The following is an 18,204-nucleotide window of genomic DNA, read 5'->3' as shown; positions in this document are numbered from 1 at the left end:
GACTAAGGGATAGGTTCATTTCAATGCACTTATTTAATATTGTCTTCAAGTTAGAGAGAGCCTCCAGTAAATCACACCCATAAGGAGTGAAATCATCCATATAGATTTCTACAGAGTCATGGACTATCTCAGCAAAGATTCTTATAACTACCCTTTGAAAAGGGGCAAGGCATTACATTATCCAAAAGGAAGGACCCTATAAGCAAAGGAAAAGTGAATGTGGTTTTATCTTGGTCCTCTGGTTTGGTCTAGATCTGATTGTAACCACTGAGTCCATCTAGGAAAGAGAAGAACTTCTTCCTTGTAAGACCATCCAAGACTTGATCAATAAAAGGTAGAGGGAAATGGTCATTTTTAGTGGCTTTGTTTAACTCTTTATAATCCACACAAATCCTCCTTCTTCCATTATTATTTGGGACCACAACTAGAGGAGACATGCACTCACTATCTAAGATGGGGTAAATGAACCCTGCATCCAACAACTTCTACAATTCTTCTTTGGCTATGTCTTTCAGAGTTGGGTTCATTCTACTATGAGGTTCGCACACTGGTTTGCAGCCTTCCTTGATGTAGATGTGGTGAGTACACACCGAAGGGTGCACTCCCTTCATTTCCTTATAGCTCTAGGCAAAAGCATCCAAGTTCTCTCTCAACATGTTGCACAACTTCTCTTCCTGATGGGCTGAGAGAGAGGGGTTGATTTTCAATGTTTTAGATGGACCAAATTCTACCATTTTGATATGAGCAAGACTTGAGTCAACTAGGCACAAATCATTCCAAGGGTTATCTTCATATTTCTTCACCAGCTCGTCAAGAGGCATGGTGTTGGGGGGCTGGTTCTGGAGGATTTGATCAATTAGGTCATCTTCATCAGGTTGCCCCCCTCCTATAATAGTATCTAGGGTACATATTGGGTAGGATGTGGTATGGTACACTTCATCTTCCTCTTCCTCTTCCAACCATAAGGGTAAGTCATGCTCTAAGTATGGTTTAGCACAAGGATACCAGACCAACTATTTGGAAAAATGCCCATTCTTAATGGTCATGTTCCCAGCCCTACAACTTATGTAAGCATCAACAGTGGCTAGCCATGGCCTTCCAAGGATGAGAGGATAACCATTGAATTTGGTCTTGGGTTGGAGAACTAATAAGTCAGCAGGGTACTCCCAGGAATCAATAGAGACCATCACATCCTCAACAACTCCCTCAAGAGCTACTATGGATCTGTCTACAAGTTGCAATATTGTTGTGGTCTTCCTCAATGATCCTTGGAGATTCAGTTTGAGCATGGTCTCCTTAGTCATCACATTGATGGCAGCCCCAAGATCAATCAAGGTGTGGGGGACAATGATGCCATCAATGTGCAAATCTACCATAGGACTCCCAGGGTCTAGATTTTTTAGGAAAATCACTCTCCCCAGCATTAAGTTAGACAATTGTCCAATGACATTAATGGTAGGGGTGTCTTTCTTTATCCTCTCGGGATGTTTGAAGCATTTCTCCTTGATTAGCTAGGCATAGATGGGGACATCCTTGATGGCTTGGAGGAGTGGGATTTTAACACGCAAGTTTTTCAATTCTCCTAGAAGTTCAAACTCTTATGGGTTGTGTTGACTAGAATGGATCAATCTTTCAGGAAAAGGAGGTTGATTGGCTTTAGGAACACTCTCTTCCTTTTCCTCTTCAATCTCCTCAGGTGGAGATGGAGGTTGGTTATCTGGAATCACTCTTCTAGACCTGAGGTTGATTTCTTGAATTTCCACAACTTAGGCTGGGTAGGATGTCTCTCCACTATAGACCTGGTGTGCATGTTTGTTGTTCGGGTTCGGATTTGGTTGAGCAAGCATTTGAGGTTGCTTAGGTGGAGCAGAATGAAGGAGTTGTGGTTGATATGGAGGTGGAGGCAGTAAATATGGAGATTGGTTGAATGGGGGCAACCACCCCTGTGATGGGGTATTCCACTGAGGATGTGGGGGACCATATGGATGAAATGACAGATTGGCAGGTTGGGAAGGGTATTGAGGTTCATAAGACTAAGGAGAAGGTGTGGACTATGAAGGATGAGCAGGAGGACACCAAGGGGGAAGGCATGCATTCTAATTGGGATTGTAATATGAATAGGATACCCCTTGCATCCCTTACTGGTATGGTCAAGGTCCTTGAGGCCTCCTTTTCTTGATATAACATAGTTGTTTAACCCCACCTTTAATTCCTTGATATAAAGATTTCAATCCAGGCAGAGAAGGGAACTTATTTGTGGAGTGGTTTTCCCCACAGACTGAGCAGACCTCTATAAAAATAAATGGACATTCATTTCTAGGGTGCCTTCTAGTGCATCTAGGGAAAAAGACATCTAAGGTCCTCTATGCTTCCTCATGCTTCATCTTGATCTACATGGTGTCCATTTGCGGAGAAATGATATGCAACATTTCACTTTTAAATTCCTCCAACATGTTTCCAATTTCACTCTTGATAGATGTGTTGGGGAAGAGGAATTAGCCATAGCTTGGTTGGCACTACCCTTCTTTCTGGCAGCCCTAGAATGATTTTTGAAAATTGCCTTAATATCATCATAAGATAGTTGATAGATGTCCCCTCCAAACATCATGTTTAGGTTTTCTAGGATATCTTCTATGATCCCTCTAAGAAGGACTGACTTGAGTGATTCAGGATCAAAGGTGCATATGGCCCTTTTATAGCTAAGTTGGAATCTTTCCTCATAATACCCCAAGGTCATTCTGAAGATTTCCTCTTTGGTGTCCTTGGACCTACAATAGTCCCTATACTTGTCATTGAAGGATTGTTGCATTTGAGCCTAGGTAGTGATGTTGTCCCCATGTAAATTCATGAACCAATGCAAGGTTGCATCCTTAAGGGTGGATGGGAAAAACGTCAACTTCTGGTCATCAGAGATATAGTCATAATTCTGCAAATGACAGCAAACTCAAACAAGAAGGTATTAGGGTCTTCTGAGGTTAATCCATGGAAGTGAGGAAGGGTAGAGGGGCTTATGTTTTTCATCCTAGCATCTCCATTAGTCTCTCTAATGGGAAAAGCGCCTTCATTTCTGTTTTCAGCCATGTTGTAAGTGTGTGGAAGGGTTTCTTCTTCTTCTTCCCCAATAGGTTGTTCAAAGATCTCTGGTTGTTCACCTAATGGGTCCTCTAGCTCCCCTGCAGCCGGAGAGGGAAGCTGATAGCCACCAAAGAAGAGGGAAGGTTGATTGTCTGATGGTATGGGGGTATTTGGAAAATATTTCCCTAAATTGTCTCTACTCCTAGAGGCATGACATAAATTTTCTCTTATTTTTTTAGATCTTTTTCATAATCACTTGCAAAACAGAAGGAAATCATAAATTGCAACTATTTACTGAATCAAAAATAGAAAGAAAGAAGAAATTGCAACTATCTACTGAATGAAAAATAGAAAGAAAATCATAAATTACATCTACCTAGACACCTCCCCAGCAATGGCAACAAAAAGTGATGAACCTCAGTATTGCAACAAGGATGTTACAACTCCTAGGGCTACCAAGTTTACTATATCAACCAGGGTTTTGTACAAACTTGGAGGTGACAATGATATATGCACAACAGATGCAACATTTTACTCATGTCACTTCCAAACTGGGGCGATAGACCACTATGGTTTCAAACAAGTCTTCTATTGACTAGAATAAGTTTAACTACTAACAGTGAATGTAAAGCTAGTTCTAATACATGAAAGTAAAAGCTAGGAAATGACAAAAATTACTTGTAGAAAAGAACTAAGCTAACCTTGCATTTTATCATCTCGATATTTGGACTATTTGGACATGGGAAGTTGTTCTATCATCTTATGATTCATATATGCATGCACTAACTATCTCGTGTTGCATTTGCAGAAAAATAGTCTTTTAATTTCTAAATTCAGAAATGTAAATGTTATGTTATGCTATCTGATCTTGCAAGGGGAAAACGCATGGGAGATTTAGTCTCAGGTGGAATTTATAGGCATGGAATCAAAGATAAGGGCCCAACCTATACTCAGGCTAGAATTTCTTATCAAAATAGGGTCAAATAGGCTACTGCAAGAAATCTTGTCACTGCTACAGGATGTCCTAGTTTGCTACAAGATGTCCTGGTTTTCTACAAGAAATTAGCTGAAAGCTTTAGGAGGGAAAGAATAGTGGAATAAGGTGCTGGAGAGATGTATGACAATGAGAGAAGGTGTAAGGAAGGTGCACATTACCCAAGGCTAAGCCCAACACTCCAGGGAGGTTGGATTTGCCCAAGGTGGTTGTTCACGGTGGCTGCAAAACAAAGATTCGAACTATGGGCTGGTATGCCTTGGCAGAAGGTGGAGAAGACTTAAGTGAAGCTAGTTGGATGAGTTCCTCCCTGTAGATCAACAATCCCTGCAACAAAACATGTTTTCCTCTTCATATATGCATCACTATATACCAGCATGGAAAAGATGAGTTGAATTTTGAGAAAGTTGATCTATCTATTGCTAATGGCTAGATCTATGGAATGGAATAGTTTCCAAGCTATGGCAAAATTAAGAAAAAAAATAAAAATTGCAGGTGCTTCCAAGAAATCATAAACAATGCTCTATTTAAGCATGGAACCTAATCTATGTAATGGCCAAAAGACAAACTCAGTTTTTAGGTCTCTTATAATGGGGCCCTCTAATCATGATCCCACAAGGGAGATGAGGAAGAGGCCACTGTCACAATCTCTTCTGAAATACGTTCCTTCACTACTGCACCACTGATATAATTCTTCAAACTAATGGAAACAAGATTAAGAAATCATTTAAATACTTGTTAAGCTAAACAAAACATAAATAATTTCAACTTCTAACTATCATCTTAATCTAAGAATTCAAATACAAAAAGAGGAACTTTTGCTGCTAGGGTTGGGCCCTAACCCAAGAGCTTCATCCCTCTGAGTCAAATCAATGTTGGTTCAAGGTAAAATTTCTCATTATCATCAAAATGTCAAATACAACAATACAATAACAATCACAATGTTTTAGTTCAAATTGCCTCTTGGCTACATTAAAAAATCGAATCCTAATGAGTCCCTTAGCTCTATTATTTATAAAAAATGAAGCTGCCAACAACTTCCTAAAAAATAGGGATACTTAGCTCCCTAAATTGAGAATAACTTGTCTTTGACTTTCACTAGATTGGTTGCTAATGAACTCAGCTTGCTTGGTTGCTACTAACTCCGAGCTGATGGGATATGGTGGAGGAATCTTCGAATGATTTGAAGAGTAAAGGAGGGAGACCAATCTCCTAAAATCTTTCTTGCTTGTCCACCTCGAGTTCCTGCACTTAAATTAGCCCAAAACTGCTCCAATTCCTGCATTTAATACATATTAGGCCACATGACATAGAAACTCACCTTTACCCTTCTCACTAAGCAAAATATAACAAAATATGTAAATAAATGTGAGAAAGGTCAATTTTAATAAGCTAGAGAGTGGCATTGTGACCCATATAATTTACATATTGATGAGCCTCATAAGCAAGCACCCGGTTAAGTACTCCATGCAGTAGTACTCCAAGAATCTTGAAAGGATGGCCCACTCCCTCCACACTCGCCATGGTGCACATCCCTAGGCATCAAAGTCCTTACACACTTACCAAAATTTGGCATCCCAATCTAATATTAGGCACTTGGCCTACAATATCAGTCACTTGGCCTCCTCAAGATGGTCTCATAGCCCCTCAAGAGCTGTACAAGACAAAGGAACCACTGGCATATGTAGTGTTGATTGAGTTGGTCTCCAACCTATATGGTGTTACATATTCTCCCTCACAAGTATGGGCTCCCACAAGATCATCAAATAAACCAGCCCTCTCGGTCCATTTGTGGTTTTCTTGTCAATCACCACATCTCAACATGCATCCAATGCATTAGCTATAACATCATATTATCATAAAAAAATAATCCACATGTCAAGTCTTGCATGGCATTGTGAGAACATAAAATCATTGTTATTACAAAATTTTGCATGTCATAATTCTACATACAATTACCACATGCTTCACATCATAATATTCTCCTAAGTTATAATCATCAACATATCAACATCAAAGACATAGCATCACATAATAAATCATTGATTTACCAATGTTGTTGATGGTATATAATCCAACCAAGGCATCATACAGCTTATTTAAAGTGTCAAGTTTTGAGACATAAGGAATCAAATGATATCTGAGAGACTCCACAATAATACTCATGGTTGTGATGTCATCCTTCTTGTATTGTTCTTTCCTTTTTTTATCTTCTAGTTCAGTAACCTGGCCCTTCACAATATCCAAAACATCAGTCTTTGTAAGAATAGGATCAATCCTTGTTTTCCATTCTCTGACATTTGTAGTACCCTCCAACTTATTTTTTGGGTTACTGTAGGAACCCATGGTCATAGATTTGATCAAAAATTAACTTTGCAGAAGTATATGATTTCCAAAGTGATCTCAATGTCCTCTTCTCTTCACCAAAGCTCTAAAACCATGTTGATTTTTCAAGTGCAATAGATACAACCATTAATTTATGAAAACTAATAATTACTTCCAATGATGTAGATATTATTTTAGCACTTCCAATTTATCATGATGTGATTACACTCTAGAATTTCAACCATAAAAATTGTAGGACAATAGAGATCATAATGAAACAATGTTACACAAAGACAACACAATATTTACCCTGGGAAAACCCAACAACCTTTTCCTTAAACAAATTATTCAATTCAACAAGAGACACAACCAATTTTTCCTAGTCAAAATAAAGTCAAATAGACCAGCAAGAGAACCCTGGTCAAAGTGTCTTCTTATGAAGTCAAGATGTTTCCCATAAGACTTAACCTGGTCTGCTCTCTTAGGGTTGAATATCAGCCTCCCCCTGAACCCAAAAAAAACTCGGACATACTGCTAAATATGCCTAGAAACTCATCACATGTGTGAAGTCAACAAAGAGAGAAAGACACACATGTGAGGTCAAATTTAGAGAGAGAATATTTTGAATATGTCTTCTTGCTTCTTGTCCTTTTACTCCTTTGCTTGGATCATAAGATGTTATTTTCTTGTGAGGTTGAATGGTGCCAAGAGGAGGAGGTTGAATGGCATATATATAGAATTCCCGGTAGGTTGAATGGATGCCACACTAAGGGAGGGCTAACATCATCAAGAGGAAGGATGACTTGACTTTCTTGATGCCAAACTACTTAAAATTGAATATGGAAATTTTTTCTTTTAAAAAGAACATGAATAACATTTCTTTGAATTTATCATTATATATATTATGAATACCAACCATAGCTACAAAAATTCAGCAATTATCAAGTTCACATGTGGTTATGGGAGTTGAGTTGGATGGAGTTAATGGCTATATTGAATACATTAGAGTCAATCAACCTAAGAGACCCTGCCCTTTGACCTTAATAGTAGAAGCGACCCTTACGTCTTGTAACAAACCATAATTTAAATATAAAACTAATTAAATCAATTATGCGATTTGTTGTGGGGAAAAATGCCTACGCAGGACGATCCTATCCACCTAAGGTGTGACAGTGCCTTAGCAACAAACAGAGACAGCTATTCTAGTATTCTTCCTTTATGAATTAAGAATGAAGAGAGATGGATGGACTAACCGGTGTCTTCCGTTTGTCCCTCGATCCGGTTTCTCTTCTCTTTGAGAGTTCCCAGCTACTTGCCTTCTCGCTCGCCCAGCTTCAACAGGCCTCTGCAAGATCACAAGAGAAGAACACTACACAAGACATAGATTCATATTCATAACTAGTTCAGGATTAGAAGTAAACTAAACATACTAATGCAATCATACATCAAAGATACATCAGTATATAGGAGAAACCAAGATAGCTTTATTGATGAATAACAAGGTTCAGGAAGAGATACAACCCAGAGGGCTCCAATCCAGCATCTCCTTCCCAGCAGAATGGAATTCCTATCTTCACCTCCCTTCAAAGCATTAAGCCCCCAATGATTCCAGTCTCAAACCAACAGCAATTCTTTGCAATAACAAAATTCCAGCCTCCTGATCTCATGGAGGAGAGATCCATATATAGATGTTTGGAGAGAGGATGAGTCAGCTTGAGATCTGACTAGTGTCCTCTCCCTCTGTCAGTTCTTGATTCCACTTGGAGGTTCTTGCTTCCACTTGGAGATTTGGAACCTCTTACTCATCATAGTCGAATTCCCTGAGGCAAGTGTCATTGAGGAAGATTTTGGAAGCTTCCTGGGTTTTGACACCTTGTGGAATGAACTTGCCACATGTCAACTCTCGCTCAGCGCAGGTAGCCAGTGTTGGCTTTGACATTCAGCGCAGACAGCTAGTGGAGCCACTGAATTGATCCTGAATTGACTTGTTTTTGAGCAGTTTCTGGTGGAGAACTTCTGTGAATTGTTGTGGTTTGTTAGCCTTGTTCCTCTAGGGGTAGGAACAACATGTTTAGGGACTTTGGATCCCTTAGATTATGGACATTTCATGCTCAATGCTGTAAGGCACAAAAATGTCTATAACAGTTGCCCCCTAAAGTATGAGGCTGTTTATCGGGTGAAATGCTTTATCCAGGAGGGTCCGAAGTTCATCCAATGTTGGGAGGAGACCTGTAATAAGATACAATACAATACATTATTTTTCATACTGCTTTCATGATCTAGCTGAAGCGGGCATTCCCATGCTCAGCTTTATAAATTCATTTTTCTGTACATAGAGTAGACAATCGTCTGATGGTAGACTGATAATTTTGATGAAATTATCATCCTTTGGGTAGGATGATTATCTGCTGCAATGATATACATGTCAATGTCTTTATTTTTCCTGAATATATATCGCAGCCCGGATGGATGAAACTAGATCCGGGGTCTTCAAACTCCTTCGATCTTCACTCTAAGTACAAGTCGATCCATGTGAGAAATGTTCTAAAGTCGAACATGGAAAGACATCGCTTGATTACCGGTCAATGAGGTAAACCGTTAACAAGCGCGAGAGGAATCACCGATAATGATAATGACCCTCAAGGTACTGCAGTACAATTCACGTGGTGTGAATAAAGGACTTGGCGTCGAACACCACGCAAAATCTTTCGGTCGAAGGTCATTGATGTATACCTGTCGCCGGAAGTGAGAAACTTGCCATTGAGGCATGCAAGCTTCAAAGTACTGAGGGGGTTGTTCCTAGATCAACTTCTTGGATAATGAGCTGATGTCGACAAGAAGCGATCCGTCAAAGGAGGGCCTTAATGTATCCCACATCAGTGACATGGAACGGAGCTAATGATTTTGATGGAGGTGAAAACGATCTGTGACATATGATTCAGGGTGGCGGTCATGAAAGGATGAAGGATAATGTATGGCAGTGGATGGGATACAGTTGACTTTTCTGAACGACTTCTCTTGAACATATGGCGACACTGATGCGATGGATCGGTAGCATTACCCCAAATATGGATGGTATGGCGAGACCATGGTGATGTGACCGGTGAATGAAACAACCCAACCGGATTGTGGTACGGAGGAAAAGTGTCATGTTCAAGAGCGACTTGCTACCATCAAAGTTTTCTTGAGTTTCTCCCAAATTTTTCCCCAGTCATTGCTGACCAGTACCTCTTTATTTTTGTCAAGCTTGAGGAGGATAACATATGCTTGTTCTATAACTTGCCCTTCGGGAAAGCCCATCGCTATGTTTTAACGAGCCTAGCGATAGTGAAACCCGTTCTCGTCTAAAGACAAGTTTGTCGCTATTTAATGATTTTAACGAGTCTAACGACAAGGATAACTCGGTCCTTTTCATTTTTAGAGAGTCTGAAAAGGTACATAAAGTTAACTCCAAAAGTCCTTTTTCGTCATCTAATCCCTTAAGTCCGAAAAAGTATAAAACAATACAGAAGGGATGAGTTTTCGATAGTTTTAACGAGCCGAACAAAACAAGCGCTCGATCTTTTTGTGCAATAATCCCACAGGTCCAAAAAGATTAAAATATAGAGGAGGGATAGCACTTCCGGTTGCTTTAACGAGCTGGAAGGCCAAAACTCGGCAATCTTTTCATATTTTACGAGTCAGATGAAAAGAGCTTAAAGAAGACTCGTCTTTTGAGGAACGAGTGATAAAACGGGTTAGCATCTGATTCCAGGTACAGGTTGGAATTTTCCAATCACGGCAGTGTCACAAGGATGGCTAGGTGAAATCACTCTTCGCAGCTGTTCCTCAAAATGGGTAAACAATCATATGGAGGTGAACGATCGGCCAAATGAAAAGTGGAGGTGACAGTGCAAACATGACCAAGGCTTTAATGGCTGATAAATTACATTCACAGTGGTTATTTACCGGAAATTTGGTTCATTTTTTATTTTAAAATGAGCTTAAACGTTGGTGGAAACACTTGCTCATTGCTTATGTTTATTTTTTAACAAGCATGAAGTCCGCGTTAAAACTGCTCGGATCTTGCGTTTATTTTTTAACGAGCATGAACTGTGTGCTAAAACTGCTCGAATCTTGCGTTTATTTTTTAGTGAGCATGAACTGTGTGCTAAAACTGCTCGATGATAAGTTTGCATGCCCCCAGCATAATAACGCAAATCAAGGTGCATGCCCCCCAAGCTTCATTGCATTCAACTCGGTGGTTGGAATGAAAGTTTACCTTTGAGATTTGAAAAGGGGATTTGTTTCATTTCTTAATGAGGTTGACACAGTAAAAGAACCATCCTCATGACTCCTTGTTTCATTTTTTAACGAGGTTGACACGAGATAAGAACCGTCCTCGGAGTCCAAATCCATTAGATATAGAAGGCTTCATATTCCACTGTGGCCACTTCCGCCAGACTACTCGGAGGCGGTAGGGCAAAAGTACCCATTAAGGCAGGGTCTTTTAGGAGACCTACTCCGATATTTTGGAGCGAATGATTGCTTCCATGGATCATTGGAATGCTTCCAGTAACTTGAGAACCATTGGGGAGAAATGTTTGTTGGTCGACGATTGTAATTCCTCCTTGAAAGGGAAATGCAATCTTTCTAAAATAGGTCGACACAACAGCTGCCATGGCATATATCCATGGTCGTCCCAGTAGGATGTTGTAATCAAGATTCCCATCGATGACTTCAGCATCTATTTCTACTGTTTTGCCCCCTAGTTCAACTTTCAAGTTATTTAGGATACCGTACGGGGTATATGTCCTTCCGTCGAATGCTTTTAATGTTGTCACAGATCGCGACAAGGTTGGAGATCCTAAAGTTTTCCAGCAACTCATCGACATAATACATGTAGATGCCCCCTCATCAATAATCGTTCGGTGAACAGTTTTGTTGAGGGCTTTCACTTGAACAAGGAAAGCTAATTGAGCTGGTAACTGAGGATCGTACCCTTTGTGGTCAAAGGATACAAGATTGGAATCCATTGGGTCAATCCCACCTATTGCTGATAATAAAGCTTGCTCTTGGGAGAGGCAATTTTGCGATACCTCAAGTGTCGACATAGCGGACGGCGATTGGGCCAGGTCCTCTATTATATTATAATTCTGTGTTATTTTTGCACGAGGATTAACTGTCGATTTGTGCACTACTCCCTTTGGCGACTTTATCATTTGTTCAGGAATGATGGGTGGCACAACTTTGGTCAAAGTTGTTGTCGAACTACTAGGTTCATTAGTCTTGTTATTCGACACCTGTGGATTCCCGTAATCTTTATTCCTTGCCAAAGCATCATTTTGCTGCTTTGAGATAGACAACATAAGCACTTGGGATTGGGAAGCATTTTGATTAGCAACCAGTTCGGTTCCCGGGCTTGGAAACGGATCAGTCAACACAGCTGAGGTTTTCGAATTCTTAAAGAATCTTTTAAGCTCAGCTTTGTATGGACAATCTACTGTCCAATGATCCTCATCACATATATGACACCCCACAGGGGGTTTCCTTTTTCTCCCTTTCTTTTTCTTCTTGCCCCCTGGTTGCTTCAGTTGTTTTCCCTTGTCGTTCGACACGACACTTACTTCCGAGGCAAGAAGTTCCTCATTTGCATTTTGACCGGAAATCTTACGGGCCTTCTTGGATGTGGCCTTTGTCGATTTCATGTTTGTCGTGCCAATCACACCATCGCCGGCATGAGAGTCATTGTTTGATTTAGGAGGAGGAGGAATTGAGAATTCCGGTCTAGGGTCGTCAGGTATTTTGTCGTAGAGCGTGCCAGACTGAGTATAGACTAAGTCTAGATATTGCGCACGAGCGATAACTTGCTCTTCCGTTACGACTCCCCCCTTTGCCACATCTTCCGTTATGGTAGGAAGTAACGACTTGGTAAACCATTCAGCTAATAGCTGATCGGGGACGTACGTTTTTACCATCCTACGACGACGTCACCACTCATGTATATGATCAGATATGTGAGTGGCCGTCATTTGTTTGAAGTTGGTAAGGAGTTCCATTCCCGTTTCATACCTTATCGGTAATTGAAAATGGGTTAAAACGGTCGTGGCTAGGGTACTGAAGTCGTCGAATGAAGCTCTAGGCAATTCGATATACCATTTTGCTGCCGGACCAGTTAACGTCCTCTGAAAAAGGCGAAGTCTAATCGAATCATCGTTTAGGGTGTTTGATGAACACCACAGATGAAATGTCATCACATGATTCGACGGATCTTCACCCGGATTTCCATTAAATTTAGGAATATCTGACGGAATTTTATGCGGAATCGCTGGCCACCAAGGGGCATAAGCAATCGGATCATTCGTCAACCGGTTTAGATCTGGTAATTCTAGAGTTGCTACAAAGGGCAATTGTTGATTCAGGTTAGGCGAAGCATACCTAGGATAAGATGGAATCGCCTGAGCAATCGGTCTTTGCATACCAGCATAATGTATTTGATGTTGGCAATTTTGACAAGGTTGATGGGCACAACCATTATAATATGGTTGTTGATAACCGCTTTGGAAATGCGGTTTCCCATTACTTATAAAGACTTGTTGCTCAGGTCCTTGATATGATTGCTGGAATTGCGATTATTGAGATTGAACCAGCCCTGGTTTTTGGACCATTTTCTGCTGTCCAATACTGGATGATTGACCAAGATGAGGAGTCATAGTACTTGTTTCAGCCTGAGTCGCTCCAGATAAGGAGTCACTAACCTGAGGTTGTGATTGAGTCGTTGAGACAAGAGGCTGTTGTATTGCAACCTGAGAAATTTGGGGTCGACATACAACAGGTAGCGCTTGTACTTGCGACGCAGTCACCATAGCAGGTATAGTGGGAATATTCGACACAGGGTGGACTGGTTGCGTTGAATATACAACCCTTGGTTGTTGAGGCAGTATTGGTACCCAACTACTGGATGTAATTCCAGTTTGACCTGAACTTTGTTGTAAACTCTCATATGATTGTTCTTCGGGAGGGAACAATGAAAAGGCATACTGCCCTCCATATGGTGGAAATCCAGTACTTAAAGGGTAGATTGACCTTTGAAGACACATTGGATCAATTTGTTGAGTTTCAACATAAGAAATACCAGATGATAATCCGGATGAAGAAATAGGAACTAACCATGTCGTCGTCCCTGATTGGACTCCGGCTTGTTGTTGATAACTTGCCGGGACAGATGGTATACCGGCGAACATCGTTGGAGTAGCAGTAGGAGGTTCTGCTGCTGCTGTGTCGGATGACACAGTCCTAGATGTCGACGGTTGTTCAGACATATCTAGTCTATCCAAAAGATTTCTTAGCGATTCTACAAGAATTTGTGATGAAGGGAGACTAACTTCGAAGATCAACGAGGGAAAGATGATGATTATTCCGTTTAAAATAAATTTTAACGACGCTTAGACACAACTTGCTTTTTCAATTTTAAAGAGTCGAGAAAAAGCTAAAGATGACTCTAGTCTCCTTCGATGTTTTAACGAGCCCGAAGTGACAAATGCTCAGATGGACTTTTTCCGTTATAGAGTCTGAAAAATGCCAAAAGGCACTGCTCTGGAGTTCTAGGTAGAGGGTGTGCCAAACTTTTCGCAAAACCGCAGAATACTTTTTAGGGTACGGGCGGTCGATCTTCCTGAATGTTGTGTTCAGTGCATTGCGATCAGTAGGGCGGCCGACACGGCTTCCTATGGACAAAGGTTATATTCCTATAGGGGTCTCCCAATATATACGCGACGGTACGTGGGAGCACAATCCGTACTGGCATTATCGTCCCTCAGGAGGAATCACCCACCATCAACGAGATCGACAGTCACCAGGCTTTACGACGCCGGAACACGTCTCTAGCCTAGACCTCTATGTTGTGCGTTATGTTGCCAAGCGTTGTTAAGTTCATTCGATTTATTTTAAGTTGATCTTTTTAGAAGTTTGCCTTTCTGGATCACCACGAGATGTATGATACAATTCCTAAATGCAGTCTAAAGATGATAAGCAAGCTTTATATCTTTTCAACTATGAAAATCCTAGCTACAAAGGGAAAAGAAAGACACCATCTTTTCTCAAAGAGCAATCAACACACTCTAATGCACTTTTCCTAAATCAAACATGCAAACTATCAAGATGCAAATGCACAATGCAGGTGTTTGTTTTCCGCTTTCTTAGTATTGATGCCTACAAAGAAAGCTTTTTGTACAACTTCGAATTTTCTTTTAAATGACAAATACAACAAGTTTACTTTTTTCGAAATCAGAAAGGGTAGAAGAGAATACAACACTTTACGACTTTCGAAATGAACACTTGTTTCGACACTTAAAAGAGACAAACTCAAACCACAAGCAAAAGTAAATGTATAATCAACTGTAAACAGCCAATGAACTCTCTTCTAAGATCACAATCAATAGATCTGAATCAAGGGCTACAGGATGATTATTTCACTCATGCAAAGGAAAACTTGTAAATGACGCCACAAACACATAAAAACACTCACAGTCTTTTTGTACAAAAGGAGGCGGAATTTAAGTAGAGAAAAGGAGTTATCAAACTGGTACCTATGCTGGTTACAGGCTGCAAAAATCAGAGATCAAAACAAGGTAAAACAGAGCAGAGAACCCCAGCTGCACAAGGCCTAACTGGATCAGCGCAACCTCAACACAGGGGTTTTGACATTCAGCGCAGGTAGCCTTCACGGGACCTACGTTGAAATGCAGAACCTCTTCACAGGGGTCGCGCTGAAGGAGAAACGAGAGTTTCTCATTGGGTTCTGGGTCACAGATTGCTGGTTAATCAACGGTTTCAGGCCAAATAAAAGCAACAAGCAAGGTGCAATCAAAGGGATGCTTTGAGGGGGTACTAAGATCTATCACAAAGGATCATTAAATCATTTGTGAGTCCATTGTTCAGATCATAGACAAATCCAGTGGTTGGATCAAAGCAGCAACTGCCTACTTTGCATCTGAGAAGAGCAAATGCAGTTCGATTGTTGTTGTTGAGTCTATGAAACAAACAATGATAGAGACACAAATAAAATGACTAAACAGATCTCCCCAGTGGAGTCGCCAATTTGTTGTGGGGAAAAATGCCTACGCAGGACGATCCTATCCACCTAAGGTGTGACAGTGCCTTAGCAACAAACAGAGACAGCTATTCTAGTATTCTTCCTTTATGAATTAAGAATGAAGAGAGATGGATGGACTAACCGGTGTCTTCCGTTTGTCCCTCGATCCGGTTTCTCTTCTCTTTGAGAGTTCCCAGCTACTTGCCTTCTCGCTCGCCCAGCTTCAACAGGCCTCTGCAAGATCACAAGAGAAGAACACTACACAAGACATAGATTCATATTCATAACTAGTTCAGGATTAGAAGTAAACTAAACATACTAATGCAATCATACATCAAAGATACATCAGTATATAGGAGAAACCAAGATAGCTTTATTGATGAATAACAAGGTTCAGGAAGAGATACAACCCAGAGGGCTCCAATCCAGCATCTCCTTCCCAGCAGAATGGAATTCCTATCTTCACCTCCCTTCAAAGCATTAAGCACCCAATGATTCCAGTCTCAAACCAACAGCAATTCTTTGCAATAACAAAATTCCAGCCTCCTGATCTCACGGAGGAGAGATCCATATATAGATGTTTGGAGAGAGGATGAGTCAGCTTGAGATCTGACTAGTGTCCTCTCCCTCTGTCAGTTCTTGATTGCACTTGGAGGTTCTTGCTTCCACTTGGAGATTTGGAACCTCTTACTCATCATAGTCGAATTCCCTGAGGCAAGTGTCATTACGGAAGATTCTGGAAGCTTCCTGGGTTTTGACACCTTGTAGAATGAACTTGCCACATGTCAACTCTTGCTCATCGCAGGTAGCCAGTGTTGGCTTTGACATTCAGCGCAGGTAGCCAGTGTTGGCTTTGACATTCAGCGCAGACAGCTAGTGGAGCCACTGAATTGATCCTGAATTGACTTGTTTTTGAGCAGTTTCTGGTGGAGAACTTCTGTGAATTGCTGTGGTTTGTTAGCCTTGTTCCTCTAGGGGTAGGAACAACATGTTTAGGGACTTTGGATCCCTTAGATTATGGACATTTCATGCTCAATGCTGTAAGGCACAAAAATGTCTATAACACGATTTATAATCAACACACAACTATTCAACTAATTAACATAAAATTTCAAAAAATATGAGTAGAGAAAACTTACTTTTAGTGATGATATTCCTTACTTGTGATTTCAAAGTTAAACACTACTTGAATCCCGTTAACCGCAACAACATTTTGGGGGCAACTCTCCACCCAACTATAGGCTCAGTTGCACATAATTTTTCTAAAGTTGGTCACCCCCGAGCCCTCAATCAATGTAATGCTACTAGGAAATCCTTTATCTCACAACACTCTTCTCCGAAAGAATGATCATCTCATTCCCTTTCCGTCCATTAAATATAACCAACTATTCCAAAAATGGAAGGGAATTGGAAAGGAGTCCGCATGCACAAAATCCATATGTCAACGTGTAATTTTTATTTATTTTCTCTAAGTTTTACTTAATTCAATATTTCTCTTAATTTAACTCTTTCTTATTTTATACCTCTTTTACTTTTTGTTAACTTTATTTATTCTTACAATTTTTATAGTTTACTTTTATATATATTTACTTATAACTCCAATTTATTATTCATTGTTTTATATGTTTATTATTATTATATTCTCTTCATTATTTATTTACTATTATTATATTTTCTTTATTGTTTACTAGTTATTTAGTATTATTATCTTTTCTTTATTGTTTATTATTTATTACTTATATTTTCATATTGTATTATTTTATTTATTTTTTATTATTAGGGGACATTACATACTCCCCCTCTTTAAGGAACTTTGTCCTGAATTTAAGTTGAATTGTTTAAAATTTTATTTTATTTAGTCATTTATTACTTCACATTTTCCCTACACCCTCTACTGAACTAGTATAACTATTTATCATCAAAAGATTCCAAAATACTTGGGAAATCTCAAGGAATCTTTGTCATTTTAACCAACTTTCGGAACCAGGCATAAACCCTCATCTGTCTGTATCATAGCCCAAGGCTCGCGCCCAACTCAGACATCATTTGCCCCAAGGTAGGTGATGAGCCTCAGTATTGCAGCAAGGATACTACAACTCCTAGGGCTACCAACTTTACTTTATCAACCTGGGGTTTCGTACAAACTTGGAGGTGACAGTGCTATATGCACAGCAAATGCAACATTCTACTCATGTCACTTCTCAACTAGGGTGATAGACCACTAGGGTTTCAAACCAATCTTCTATTGACTAGAAGGAATCTGACTACTGACAGTGAATGTAAAGCTAGTTCTAATATATGAAAGTAAATGCTTGTCTATTTAGGAAATGAAAGTTACTGAATGGAAAATGCCATGAATCATCTAGCTAGGAAATGACACAAATTACTTGCAGAAAAGAACTAAGCTAACCTTGCATTTTATCATCTAGCTATTTGGACTAATTGGACATGGGAAGTTGTTTTATCATCTTATGATTCATATATGCATGCACTAACTATCTCATGTTGCATTTGCAGAAAAATAGTCTTTTAATTTCTAAATTCAGAAATGTAAATGTTATGTTATGCTATCTGATCTTGCAGGGGGAAAAAGGCATGGGAGAGTTGGTCTCATGTGGCACTTATAGGCATGGAATCCAATATGAGGGCCTAACCTATACTTAGACTAGAATTTCTAATCAAAACATGGCCAAACGGGTTGTTACAGGAGATCTTGTAGCTGCTACAGAAACTGCTA

The sequence above is a fragment of the Pinus tabuliformis genome, chromosome 7, assembly GCF_031772625.1.
Source record: "Pinus tabuliformis cultivar Carrire ecotype Pingquan chromosome 7, CPIR1, whole genome shotgun sequence".
Classification (NCBI taxonomy): Eukaryota; Viridiplantae; Streptophyta; class Pinopsida; order Pinales; family Pinaceae; genus Pinus; species Pinus tabuliformis.
This window is presented reverse-complemented; position numbering follows the sequence as displayed.